Here is a 14,444-nt window from a genome sequence, read left to right as displayed (position 1 = left end):
AATGGGTGGATAAAAATAATGTGAGATATATACACACATAATGGAATATTTTTATGGAATTCTACATAATGGAATATATATATACATATATATGTGTATATATGTATATATATATGTATACACACACACACACACACATATATATATATATATAAAATGGAATATTATTCAGCCACAAAAACAAGGAAATACTGCCATTTGCGATAACATGGATGGATCTTAAGAGTCTTATGCTAAGTGAAATAAGTCAGACGGAGGAAGACAAATACTATAAGATCTCACGTATATGTGCAATTAAAAAAAGGCCAAACTTACAGAAACAGAGAGTAGAATAGTGGCTTCCAGGGACTGGGGTATGTGTGTGTGGGGGGGAGGGAATGAGGAGATGTTGGTCAAATGATACAGGCTTCCAGTTATAAATTAACAAGTCCTGTGCTTGCTTTGGCAGCACACAGACTAAAGTAGGATCAGTACAGAGAAGATTAGCATGGCCCCTGCGCAAAGGTGACACGCAAATTCTGAAGCTTTTCAAGTTAAAAAGAAAGACGAACAAGTTCTTGGGATCAAATGTACAGCATGCTGACTGCAGTTAACAATAACGCTGTATTGTATACTTGAAAGTAGCTAATAGAGTAGATAGATCTTAAATCTTTTCACCTCACACACGTACATGCACACACAATTTTAATTATGTGAAGTGATAGATGTGGTAATTAATTTTATTGTGCTAATAATTTTGCAATATTACATGTATCTATTGTAAAAAGTTTGTGCCAAATTGCTCTTCATAGTTTATCAATTTATCTCCCCATCAGCAATTATGAGAGATATTTATTCCACCAAATATGACTGTCTCCCGGCAGCCTCAATTGTTATCAAACATTTTTATTTTGGTCAATTAGAAATTAAAAATATGTTCTTATAGTTTTAACTTACATTTATCTTATAAAGAGTGTGGCCAGCATATTATATATGATGTTTAAAAGCCATTCATATTTTCTTTTTAAATGAAGAACACTTGGTCCATTTTTCCATTGAATTGTTGCTCTTTTTCTTATCAATTTATAGGATTTCTTTATTGTTAAGAAATAAAATTTCCTTAGGTTCACACAAATAATTTTCCCCAGTGTGTTGTATCTTTTTAAACTTGTGGTTTTTAAAGGCAGAAATTGCTTATTTAATTTTTTCAAATATACCTTTATTTAATATATGGATTCTGAATTTTAGGTAGTCAATGTTTTCTCTTCATCAAGATTCTATAAAAAAAATTCCACTTTTTTTAGTGTTTCAATGGTTCCATTATTTTATGTTTAAATCTCAAGTCCATCTGGAATTTGTTTTAGTGCAAGGTGTGAAATAAGGATTCGTCTTTCTCTCTCTCCAGATGGTGTCCCAGTTGTTACCATTTATGGAGCAATCTGTCTTTCTCCCACTAATATGAATGCAATGCCATCATATATTAACATCATGTATGTATTTGGGTCTATATCTGGGTTTTGTCTTCTGTAATTCTCTACCCTTTGGACTATATATTTGGTCTTTGGAGATCTCCAATGCTCTTTGTCCCAAGTCCCCCAAAACACAAGAAAGGAAGTCCCCACTCAGTTGACAAGATTCTAGACTTTTGTGATGGTTCTGTTTGGGACTAAACTCATGCTTGAGATGGTGACATTAGAAAAAAGGGCATAAGGATTAGACAATTTCTCCCCACTATTAGGGGCATTCATCTTCCCTAAGGACTCAGTGGTTTCAAATTGACACATTAGAAAGACAAAATGAAAAAATGAGTTGACCTGCTCTCTTGTAGAGGACCACTTAATGATAATAACAGAGATATTGATGATTACACTACCCTCTGGTGGTGCTAAGCAGTTTAAATATGTTATTTCATTGATCCTTCTAGCAACTGATAAGTCATTTTCAATCCTCACCTGAGGATGTTTTTTTCCATTGCTTTTCAGAAAGAGTGGAAGGGAGGGAGGGAAGGGGAGAGAGAGAAGAGGGGGGATACATTTACATTGACTGGTTACCTCTCACACTTGCCCGACTGGGAGCAAACCCTCAACTCAGGTATGTGCCCTTCACTGGGAATCGAACCTGGGACCCTTTGGTGTGTGAGCTGATGCTCTAACCATTGAGCCACTCTGGCCAGGGGATAAATAAGCATTTTTATCCCCATGTTACATAAGACAGAAGTGAAGGGAAATGGAACTAATGAGATAATGCAAAAAAAATCAAAAAAATCAGGTGTAACTGATTCCAAAGCTAGGACCCTTATCTGTTTATAACGCAGGATCTCTGGCGCCACATCTCTAAGAAAATCCCACTTTGTTCACGTATTCACTCCTTCATTAATTTAGCCTATAATTACTCTTGAGCACTTGGCCGCTATTAACAGGAGTCAGAAAATTCATGTACCTCTGGGGACAGGCTGGTGACATAAATGAATGAAGTTGCCCGGATGGGATACCATAGGAATTGATGAGGACAGTGGCAAACGAGAGAGCACACGTCGTGTCTGAGGTGGGCACCCGTCCCTCAGCCCAGACTATTGTTGAAAGGTGAGCCCACTGTATCCCAATCTTCAGATTCTCAAAAGGAACCAGAAATTCAGATTTTTATGTGAAACCTCCCAATTTTTAGATGTCAACAAATTATAAAAATCAATATATGTTCTTTAAAACTCAATGCTTAATTCTAAAAGTTTCCTTGTAGTCAGTGGATTAAACAGAGATATTTATGCAACCAAATATGACTCAGCAATGGAAGGGGATGGGTTCTTGATACATGCACAAAATATGAAGAAATCTCAGAATAAATATGAATAAATGTGCTGAGCAGAACAAGCCAGGTACAAAAGAGTGCATACGGCACATATCCATTTATTTGAAATTCTAGAACAAGCAAAATGAACCCATGAAGAAGGCAGGGATTGAGTGGGAAGGGAGTGAAGACACTTTCAGGCCTAGTAATAGTATTCTGTATTTTCATAGGGGTTTGGGTTATACTGATACATACATTTGTCAAAACCTAGTGAATGCACACTTTAAAAGCATGTATTTCAAGGTATGTAAACAGTACACAAAAAAATCTATGAATAAATATTGAACTCTAGTTAATGGCAATCACATTGAGGTACTTAGGAAGTATGCTGATGTCTGCAGCTGAGTTTGAGATGACCTAAAAATAAGATGGGTGAATGGACAGAAGAAGGGATGGAGGAGAGATATATACTACATCAAGTTGAGTAAAGTGCCAATGAATCGGTGTTGATGTGCATTTTAAAACTGTCACAATAAAATGTTGGGAAAATTAGCACCCCCTCCACCCCAAATAAACTCTGTATAAGCTTCTCACACACACACACACACACACACACACACACACACACACACACACACACACACCCGCTGTGGGCTAGATGTGGCCCATGAGCACGAGCCTCAGTAGCCTCTGACTTCTGTACTGTACCATCACGCTCCCCACCATCCCATTACACGGTGTCGCCTGAGCAAGTTTATTATAAGGGCATCGTTCATGCAGTTCTCCCCTCCACCTTCCCCGGGGCTTGATGGATCTGGCACGGCTCAGTGAATGGAGGTATGGGGAAATCCATCACCTATTGACATCATTAACATTTCTCCAACATGACCTGTCTGAGATAAAAGTGAGCCTGCCTCCTTCTCATTAATCAAGGGGAAAGAAGAAAACCATTTTAGCGACTCAGCTCCTTAGCTCCTGCTAATCCATCTTGTCGCATCAGCGGGCACTCTTCACGTGGTGTTTAAATTCAGAGGGGACAACAATTAGCTCAGAGCAGTCCCTTCGTTGGAGAACAGGGTTCAGGAAGCGCTTGCCGCCTGGCTGTTCCCTGCCTTGGTCGAGTAGACAGGATCTTCACTGATCAGCAGCATTTCAGAGTGAGTGGCTGTGTCTGGGTTGAATACCCACTGTGTGCCCCTGGCTGCTGAGATAATGGAGACTATGACCAAGGGGTGTCTGAGCCTTGGAGGTACCACCAGAACTGCAGGGAGAAGGGCACAGGGGAGAGTAGTTTCTTCTCTAAACACACTCTTTAAAGTGGCACCTTTGCAATAATTTTAAAAGATATATTTTTTTAAGTCCTCACTTATTTTCATTGACTTTTTAGAGCGAGAGGAAGAGAGAAAGAGAGAAGAGAGACATATATGTGCGAGAGATACATTGCTTGATTGCCCTCTGTGCGCACCCCATCTGGAGACAGAACTGACAACCTAGGTATGGGCCCTGACCGGGAATCGAACCCGCAAGCTTTTGGGTGTACGGGACGACACTCCAAGCGAGTCACCTGGCCGGGCAAAAGGTAATTTATCATATAACAATTGTTAAGATTCTGATGCATGCAAGTGAAAGGAAACAAGGGTCAGTCTCTTAAATATGTGATTGGTGCATCAGTGGTCAAGCCTGCAGACATTTAGAGGTTTTAGTCAAGGCAGCACCTTTTCACTGGCCCTTTCCCTTGTTAGTTAAATTATTCACTGGAATATCCACTCTTCTTCCCTGAAGGAGAGTGCTGCTTCCTCCCTCAATGACATCATACTTTTGACTTGATTTAGCTAATGAAGTGCCAGCAGGAGTGACACCAGTCACTTCCAAGCAGAAGATTCAAGAGCCATGTTCTCTTTCCTTCAGCCAAAGCAATGCCCCAGATTTTGGCTGCGCCAGCAGCCCAGGTCCCAGAGAGAACAGATACGGAGCATAGCCATGGCTGGTCCTGATGGACACGTTGGATGGCAGAGACACGAAGATTTGTTACTATCAAGTCTGAGATTTGGGGGTCATTTGTTACTGCTGCACAACGTAGCCAATCCTAACTGATCCACTCCGCGACCAGCAAAGGAGTCTCCTGCCCAAGCCCCATAGACAGATCCTTTTTCCCCCATTGCTTTTCAGAGAGAGTGGAGGGGAGAGAAAGAGAGAAACATCGATGTGAGAGAGACACATTGACTGGTTGCCTCCAGCAGGAGCCCTGATCGGGGCTGGGGATCGAGCCTGCAACCCAGGTACATGCACGCCCTTGACTGGAATTCAACCCAAGACTCTTCAGTCCTTTTGCTGATGCTCTAACCACTGAGCCAAACTGGGTAGGGCCATAGGAGGATCCTTTTGACTTAAGGCTTCTCCATGAAACTTCTGCCTTGTTTTGAAATAATGTGAACTATATAGTATAAACTATCTTGGGTAAAGATAAAGATAAGACAATTTAGGTGTGATTGCGTAAGGGAAGAGACCATGTGGGCTCGTGGAGATGGGCGCTGTTGTTAGGGACAAGGGGGCATGGGGCAGTGTGGAGCGGTGGTTTAGGATTCAACAGGCTGCCCTTGAGTCCTGGACCTGCTCTTCACTAGCTGTGTGGCTTTGGATAAAACCCTTGGCCTCTCTAATCCTCTGCCTCCTAGACGGGCTGTTGTGAACTAAGTCATATGAACGAGCAAGGTCAATGACAGGGCCTACAGTCGGGGTTCACGTTGCTTTCCTTCCCTTCCCCTTCCCCCCCATCTGCTTCCCCTCCTCATTGACCCCAATAATACTATGGAGGAAGGGTGGGAGACTGCATGTGTCGCATGGACAAGACAGAGTGTGCCTGGAGACTGAGAGGACTCCAGCCTGCGCCAGGCAGGGGCTTGTGATCGAAGTTTCTGGCAGACACATTTGGATGGCAGCTTTGCTGTTTCCTGGCTGTGTTAACGTTTTTCAGTGCACAGGCCAAAGCAAAGTTGGGTGAAGACATAGATCTCGCCTCAAAAAAAAATTTTTTTTAATGCATAAAACAGAATCATTAGAATTACAAAGAGAACTAATTTTATTGCTGGCAAGATATTAAAAAATACAAATTTGTGATACAATGATACACATCTTTATTAGTGTACTGAATCACTAGGTCCATTGGCAGAGCCGATATTGTCAATATTTCAGGGCTGTGCTGAACATAATGTTTTGTGATGTCGATAACAATTGCGATGTGATGGGAAAATATCCCTGGTGACAAAGTCATAACGAAATGAGTGCTGCTGTGCTTCATTGTCTACATTCAGTTGAAGGAAATGGAAACTTTCAGCTAGAGGTTATTAAAAAATTTTTCCTAATTATTTCCCATTCAAGGTCATGGACTCCCTAAATTCTATCAGGACACCACAAGGGTCTGTGGACCCCAGGTTAAGAAATCCTGCACAAGCTGGATCTTCTTGAGGAAGTCACATTGCTTCTTCTCTGAGCCTCAGTGTGCTCATCTGCATAAAGGGTGTCGTGACCTTGATGTCCTTTGGAGCGTGGGATTTGGTTACCCAAAGGTGAGCAGCCCTTGTGGGGCCTTAATCCCCTGGATAATGGGTTTTAAGGGATAGCACCAAGGTAGAGGAATGAGACACCTATCTGCCTCTCCTCTCTTGCAAAGTCCCATGAAATGACAAGAGAGAGGAAGAGGGAGACAGAGGACATAAATGAAGATGTATAAAGCAACAGACTGGGAACCAGAGTTCTTGAGGAATTCCTGACAGTTTAAAACCAGATCATGTGTTTGGAGAAACATCATTGGAAATCATTACCTAAAACACATTGAAAAGAATATCTAATTTTTAGGGGCACTTACTTTATAATTGTATTACTTAATTTTCATAATAACCCTCTTATGTAGGTTCTGTTACTATCCATCCCCATTTTATGGATGGAGAAACTGAGGCTCAGCAGGTTCAGGTGCTTTGCCCAAGATCACACAGACAGAGAGTGACAGAGCCAAGGTGTCTGGCTGTGTGGTTTCAAACTGCATGTTCTCGTCTATTGCATTTCTTAGGCAGCTAATCATTGCATTTAATTCATAAGCAGGAAGAAGCTTTTCACTTTTTAAAGTCCTGCTAGAATCTGCAGGCTTAAGAAACTAGGGTGAAAACTGTTCTGGCACCACTTCTGGGTTTGGGAAAAGCTTAAGCTGCACCGTTCAAGTTTAAGGGCAGCAGCTGTCTGGCTCTGAGGCTGTCAGGGGAACCCAACTAATCCCCTCGAGAATATCTATGCTTGAACACAATTACCTCACTGTTTCTCTTCATCTCTTTCCTGAACACCATTTGCCCTAAAAATACCCTTTGACATTATGCACAAACATTGAAGAGACATTTATTTAGCCCTGACCTTTGTATGGTTCCTGCTAAAAGAGAGCCAGTGACACACAAAAGGGGCTGAATTATTTATAGGCCCGAGGGGAAATCAAAGTTGCTTTTATTCCTACTGAAAGTGTATTAGAAGACTAAAGAGCACCAAATTAGCTTTGGTTCCTCACAAAGGGACTCCAGCTAGACTCAAGGGGTGCTTGTTAAAACTGGGGTGCTCTCTATGGTTGGGTTTTTGGAAACCACCACAAACCTGGGCTGTTGTTCCTTTTGAGTGCTTGTCAGGGGACAGAGGTCTGCACCCTTTGGACAAGAAGCTACCAGGATGAGAGTGGAGGTGTAAGGAGTGCCTGGGAGCTTAAAACACCCACGAGGTTGGTCAGTCATGAATGTATTTAATAAGTCAACTGACATTGATTGGGCACCTGCTTGAGGTTGGAGATTGGAGAGGAAGAGATAAAACCATTAACTCATTTGTCCAGTGAGTCAACAAATATTTATTTAATGTCTTCCCTTGAGAGGTACCATTTCAGGTACTTGCAAATTATGTAACAAGACTGACAAGCGCTCATGAATAAGACACTATTCCTGTCCTCAGGTAGCATGACCAGGGCCTCCTCCTCCTCCTTCCCCTCCTTTGTCATCATATCGCTTATTGAATGCTTACTATTTGCCAGGCGCTGTCCTAAGTGCTTTACATGCATTAATTCAACTAATCCTGATAAGCACTCAGTGAGACAGGAGCTATTAATATCACCCCCGTTTCACAGCTAAGGACAGTGAAACTGCAGAGTTCAAGTAACTCGCTGGAACAGTCATACCTTGGAAGCTGTGAGCCTGGGATTCGAACCCAGGCAGTCAGCCCACCTTAGAGAGGTGTAGATAGGAATACAAGTAAATCAGGGAAGGGATGTTTGAACTGGGTCTTCGCAGGTGAGTATAAGTTTCCAGGCACCCAAGTGGGGGACAGGAAGGGCAAGTCATTTAACCTCTCTCATTTCGTTTTCTCATCTTATGATGTAAGGTTTGTAAAAGGAACGAACGAGGAACTGTAAGTGTAAATGCCTCCTCCCGGGTGCCTGAGAGCAGGGGCTGAGTAGCACACGTCTTTCTTCTCCCTGTTCCTTCTTGGTATCCTCGGCCTGATGCCCCAGAGCATCTCAGCCCCACCCTGAGATGTGACCCTCAGCCTTCAGGACTAACGGGCCTCATATGAAGACCATGCTTTTGTACGTGGGCCGCAACGTGAAAAGCTGCAATGGGAAAAGAGAAGGCGCTCAGTTCATTCTTTTTAATTGTTTATTTCTCTTATATGTGCTGGGTGGGGCAGAAATTTGCTCTGCAACCGAATTCTTGAGGCTTCTGTCCATTTGGGGGGCCCATGAACATGACCGGACCTGGGCATCACCTTTGTCCAATCCTTGCCTTTGAGCTCACCAGCCGGCTCTATTGATCTGGGCTAATTCTCTCTGACACCAAGTTGGGGGCTTATTCCATTTAGCTTTTTTGGTGAATACAAATCAGAATGATGGAGGCTTCCTACTGGGGAAGTGCACTGCTTTCCCAATCACTTAAACTTACGGACAAGAGCCTCATGGGGCAAGAAGGGAGCTGGTGACTGCAGAGAAGCGGAGGGAGGGGTTGCACAGGGGCCTCCATATCTGCACTGACCCGAAGCACCGGCTTACAGCATCGGGGGGTACTGAGCTGGGGCTCCATTGCCTGGGAAATTAGCAACATGAAGAGATCAGAGCTTGTGTCTTTTCCCTCAAGACCCTGCTGCTTGTGTGAGTTGGGAGTCCCTGCTGGATGAAATGCCATCAAGTCATCTTCCTGGGACCCAGAGATAAGCTCCTGGTCTCCGGGTTGTAGGCAGAAGGGACTCATCCAGGCTGGAGCTCCTTTGAGGCTGGGGTTGTGAGAATGGTGCTCATTTTGTGTCATTTCTTTCAGCTTAAGTGCCAGAGAGTGGAAACTGCAGGAGAAGGCGTTTTTATTAGGGGGAGGGGCAAAAAGGGAGGAGATAATTTTTGTGCTTCTGGCTCCGATAGAGCCAGGGCGCTAGGAACACTACAAAGGGCAATGGACAATGGCAATAATAGGATTCTGGAAACACTGTCGCTGCTGATGTCTCTTATGGTTATTTTCCATCTGCTTTTCCAAAAAGATTGGCAACAAAACCTCTCCTGTCCTTTGAAGTAGCTAGGACACCCTAGTAAGCACTTTAGCCAAGTTCCAGTAGGAAGCAGAATTACCAAGGGAAGGAGTGTGTGGATGTGGGGGCGGTGACAGTTCTAAAATAATATAAGAGACATCAATCTGTGGGCAAGAAGCACTTCCGTGTTCTTTTCTGGGGCACCTGTGCCCAGCACAGCTTCTGGTACATAGTAGGTATTCAAAAATGTTTTTTGAATGAGTGATCAGAACAGAACAATGGGATAATTAATAATAGCATTAGCGAATTAGTATTTATTACATTCTCAGCATGTCCTAGGAATTGTGCAAAAAGCTTAATCGTTGATAACCCTATGAAGTATTACTAGCCCCATTTTACAGATGTTGAAAAAGGCTCAGAGGTTTTATAGGATGTCCCTAAAGCCACAGAGCTAGTAAGCGGGCTGGGCTTGTCTGATTTTAGACTTTTGCTCTTTGTTGCCAGGTTACCAGGTAGAATAAATAAACCAGAAAACAGTATGAAGATTAAAGAATGAAGCTGATGATCAGGGTAGCTCCATAGACATTTGGGGGGAAATAAAAAGTACAAAAAAAAAAAAAAAGATATTTCATTCAAATTGTACTGGACATCTGGTTATTTGTTAGACAAAAATTTAGGGCCCCCTCTCATTGTATATAAAATAAATTGCAGATGTGTTACAAGGCCAAATGCAAAATAAAAACCCACGTAAAAGCTTTTACATGTGACTAAAAAGGTGGGAAGGAACTATGAAAAAAATAGAATGGAGTGTGAGTGACTTATTTTTCCTTTATTTTATTAAAAAATTTAAAATAGGCGTGTGATATTTTAAAACTGGGAAAAATGCAATAAATCGGTCTTTCCACTTTCCTTTGTTTCTGCTTTGTCTCTCCTTTTTGTCCGTTTACTCCTCCCAGTCTACTCTCTACGCCTTTCCTCCGTCTTTTCTTCAGTGCTCCCTCCTTAAAGGGAAAGGGGCACGATGAGCTCCCAGGCGCTCTAGGGAGGAAGGAATGGGTGTGCGGGGGGGACTCGGGGGATTGTCAGGAGGCAGAGGAGCAGAAGGAAGAAGGAGGGTAGGTGAGGAGTCCCTGGGCTGGGTGCCTTATGCTTTTCATATTTCAGCACCTTCCCAACCATGTGGCCTCATAACTATCATGCTCTTCCCCTTTCATTTTTTTAAAAAAATATGTCTTTATTGACTTCAGAGAGAGGAAGGGAGAGAGAGAAACATCAATAATGAGAGTCATTGATCGGCTGCCTCCTGCAAGCCCCCAACTGGGGATCGAGCCCGCAACCCGGGCCTGTGCCCTGACTTGGAATTGAACCCTGATTTCCTGGACCCTAGGTCGACGCTCAACCGCTGAGCCCCTCCCGGCCGGGCTTCCCCGTTCATTTTAGCAGTGAAGGACATGGAGGCTGAGAGAGCAGGAGCCTTTGCAATGCACAGCAGTTATGTTTGAGCTCAGGTCTGTGGCACAGCCGAGCCCAAGCCCCTCTGTCTCTATGCTCTCCTCTAGCCGTGTGCTTCTAGTGCCCCACTGCTCAAGGGCTTCTAACCTTGGCGAGCCTCTCGGCTTTGGCTCCTGAGAACTGCAGTCAAGCCCCTCTTCTTAACACAGACAGATGGTGATGTCTCATCCTGTTTCTAGCTTCCCCTTGTGCTTCTCAGGGACTCCTAAAATGCAGAAAGCCCCTCTCTGCTCCTTCAGCTTGGGCCCTCTTGGATTTGATCAGACAGTTTCACCAAAATGTTTGACCTCAGCTAAAAAAGAAAAAAAATAGCTGTAACTCTCTGAGGACACATACTTGGTCTAGATTCTCCCCGGCAGGGACAATTCCACCTAGAAGCTGTTGTCACCAAGTTGGACCCTAGTGGGAATGGTGGAAAGACTGAAGGAGAAAGTATATAGTGGGCTGGGTGTGGGGCTGAGGGAAGAGAAATTCCTGTAGCAACACAGGGAGATGCCTATTTATGTATGTGTGACCTTGACTGTGCATTTAACAAGAAATGATGGAACATTTTTACTGGGCCAGGCAGTGGGGAATTAAATGGTGAACAAGACCCAGTGCCTGCCCCCACCGAGAGCTCAAGGCCTAGTGGAGAACCTGCCATGTCTACAGACCGTCACAGCCTGGGATGATGGGGATGATACTGGAGGGAACACAGGGCTGGGATGTGAGGGAGGTGCTGAACCCAGACAAAGTCCTGACAAAGACCTCTCTTGATCCAGCTCTAGCCAGGCTCCTCTGAGCCCTCTTCTCAACTGGAGACCACAACCTTGGTCTTGAACTTGAATGAATTTGGCCTTGGACTTGAACAAGCACTAACATAGGTCCTCACAGCTCAAGACTGCATTTCTAGGTTAACCATAGTCCCCCTTAAAGTGCTGCCTGAGAAAGCTCAAGGCTGCCAAAAGAATTCACTGTGTGTTCACCTAAAGATAGGGCCCCATCTCCCAGCCTCTGTGGGGGGGCAAGAGGCTAACTTCCTTAAGCACCAGTTAGCAAGCCCATGGGTATCACAGGGACCAACCCCCACTCCCACCTTTTGTAAATCTTCACTCCCCTGTCTTTGCTCAAGGTCTCGCCATTCCTTCCCCCTCTACTGTCATTAGTTACCAAAAAGAACCCCTGTTTCACTGCTTCAGCTCATGCCTGGCTGTGTTGATCCCCGACAGTGGGCAGCGTGGTGAGGGAGGAAGAGGGGAGGAAGCCGAACCAGGCCCCGGGAGAACGTGCGGGGCAGAGAGACTAGCTTGTGCACGCGACACACGGGGGCCAAGGAACTGGAAGAAGTTTGATGACGGGGCAAGAATGAGCAGGGAATGGAGTCGGTCACTAAAAGATCTCAGGGTCAGGCACCGTTTGTGCCGTACTTGGCGTGTGTGTGGAGTGAGTGTGTTTTCGTAAGAGACGGTCTCAGTGGGAGAAAAGGAGACTGCTTCACACTGGAGTGGAACCAGCGTTAAGTCACGACACACAGTGGTGTGTGATAAAGGTTACTTTTCCCTCTGTTACTTTTCTTTCCCTCGTTCTCTGAGACCTTTTGTGTTATCTGAGGCCTGGGCTCCTCCCTGCCTCTCGAATGGTGGAATTGTACATACTGTGGCCCCTCAGTGGGGGGTGCTCTTGGGGCTAAGACATCTTTCTTTATTACATCACACCCATGATTTTGTCTGTCCTTGTGATTCAGCTCCACTGGAAGACGGTATCCTCAATCCAGGACACCTTTAGCTTCCCCACAACACAATACAGGGTTTCCATTCACGAGTTCACCACCTTCTTGCTGTCCTGTTTGCCCTTCCACCTGCCACGGAGAGACTCCTACGGGCTTGTTTGCAGAACGAAGGGGACTTGAGAAGCTGAGTTCCTTTCTCGGAGAGGCTCTGTGCATGGCTTCTCTTGGCGTGCCCAGCCCTGGGCCAGGGCAGTCCTTGGATGCTCGATATGACCTTGTTTGGCTTGACTAGACTTCTGTTGAATTTCTTACTGATACTTGCGGGCATATGTTCCCTATTTTAAGAAACCCAGTTAATGAAAGTTAGAGCATGTGGAGTGGAGAGCTAGGTCCTAGAACTCTTTTTACCCACATTGATCAACTTTTGGGACTAGAACACAAGGTGCTCCCTACTGGCCTAGTGTAATATTGTAGTCTAGCAATGTTCATATAAATAAAGATAGAGCTGAATTTCAAAATTTGGGAATGGAGTGTCAGGAGATTATGTGTCAGGGGATAATTTTGCTGGCTGAAGAAGATAGTTCTTGCCTTGCAAGAGGGAAAAGGGGATACTGGAATTCATACAAAGCACTGCAAAGCTCTGAAAACTCTTCAAGGATCATCTGTTCCAGTGACAACAACAACAAAAAGCCTGGAACCTGGTCGTCATGGTATTTTTTCTTTCAGTGTTGAAATGTTTATTTTTGTTTGTTTTGCTTTGTTTCTCCAGGGCAAACCTGTCCACAGTTGTACAAGAAAGTAATGAAGATTTGATTTACTTTACAGATCACTCTCCTGAAAAACATCTACTTGCTGAGATGGATAAAAATCAGTTGCCCCAAAGTCAAAATCATTGAAATTGTCTAAAGTAGTGTCTTCGGATTGTCACTCCTCTCCAACCTGTTCTGGAGACCCAGTGTGGGCACCGGGGCAGCCTTCAAAGAGACAGCCCATTGGGAACATCGAAGAAACATCTGGCTACCTTTGGAAATCAGCTGCTAAAACATCTCCAAATGTCAACACAGTCACCTGTGTTGGGAACTTGTCAGACTTCTTTTCAATAACACCCCACCTTGAAGTGTGTATATGACAACTTCCAAAATGCTACTAATGGTCCAAGAAATAAGAACCCAGAGGAAATGGGTATCTTCACCTCTGGTGCCCCCAAGTGAATGGGATGCATATTGGAAGATGCTATTGGTCTCAGGTAAATATTTCTTTCATTTAAGTTGGCCATAGTTCCTTTCTTAAAGTTTGAACATGATTTGATTCTGTCTCATGGGTTGTGAGCTAAGAGTGTCATGGAATTTTTGGTGTCATTTTCAGCTAGAATTTCACTGGCCAGCAGGTTGTTTACTACTAGGGTACTGTGCTCAGCACATTAAGCACATTTAAATCCACTTCAAATCAAAGGATTAGGTGTTTGTGTTGCCTCCAATTTACAGGTGAGAAAACCGAGGGACCAAGAGATTAAAGACTCCTCCATTCACACCTTGAGTCAGTGGTGCAGTCAAGTTGAAAGTATTTGGCTATGACAAATAAAACTGCTATTAACATTTATGTACAAATCTCTGTATGGACATCAGCTTTCATTTCTCTTAGGTAAATACGTAGGAGTGGGCTGGATGAGTCATATGTTAGGGGCATGTCTGACATTTAAGAAACTAAGAAACAGTTCTTCAAAGTTGTAGCATTCTAAACTCCTACCAACAATATATGAGGCTTCTTATTCCTCCACATTCTTGCCAACAATTGATAGTCTCTTTTTTTTTTTTTTTTAAATATATCTTTATTGATTTCAGAGAGAGGAAAGGAGAGGGAGAGAGAGAGAGAAACATCAATGATGAGAGTCATTGATTGGCTGCCTCCTGCATGCCCCCTGCTGGAG

The 14,444-nt window shown here is 43.8% G+C and overlaps 1 non-coding gene across 1 annotated transcript; it reads left to right on the top strand.

The window, feature by feature from the left end:
* The first annotated feature begins 432 nt into the window (after nt 1-432).
* Nucleotides 433-538, top strand: LOC148093549 (U6 spliceosomal RNA). The gene has a single exon (XR_015714338.1). It is a non-coding gene; the product is annotated as a U6 spliceosomal RNA (small nuclear RNA).
* The last annotated feature ends 13,906 nt before the right edge of the window (nt 539-14,444 follow it).

This window comes from Miniopterus natalensis, chromosome 3 (assembly GCF_054644295.1).
Source record: "Miniopterus natalensis isolate mMinNat1 chromosome 3, mMinNat1.hap1, whole genome shotgun sequence".
In the NCBI taxonomy this organism is placed as follows: domain Eukaryota; kingdom Metazoa; phylum Chordata; class Mammalia; order Chiroptera; family Miniopteridae; genus Miniopterus; species Miniopterus natalensis.
The sequence above is the reverse complement of the archived record's forward strand: the minus strand, read 5'-3'. Positions and strand labels throughout refer to the sequence as shown.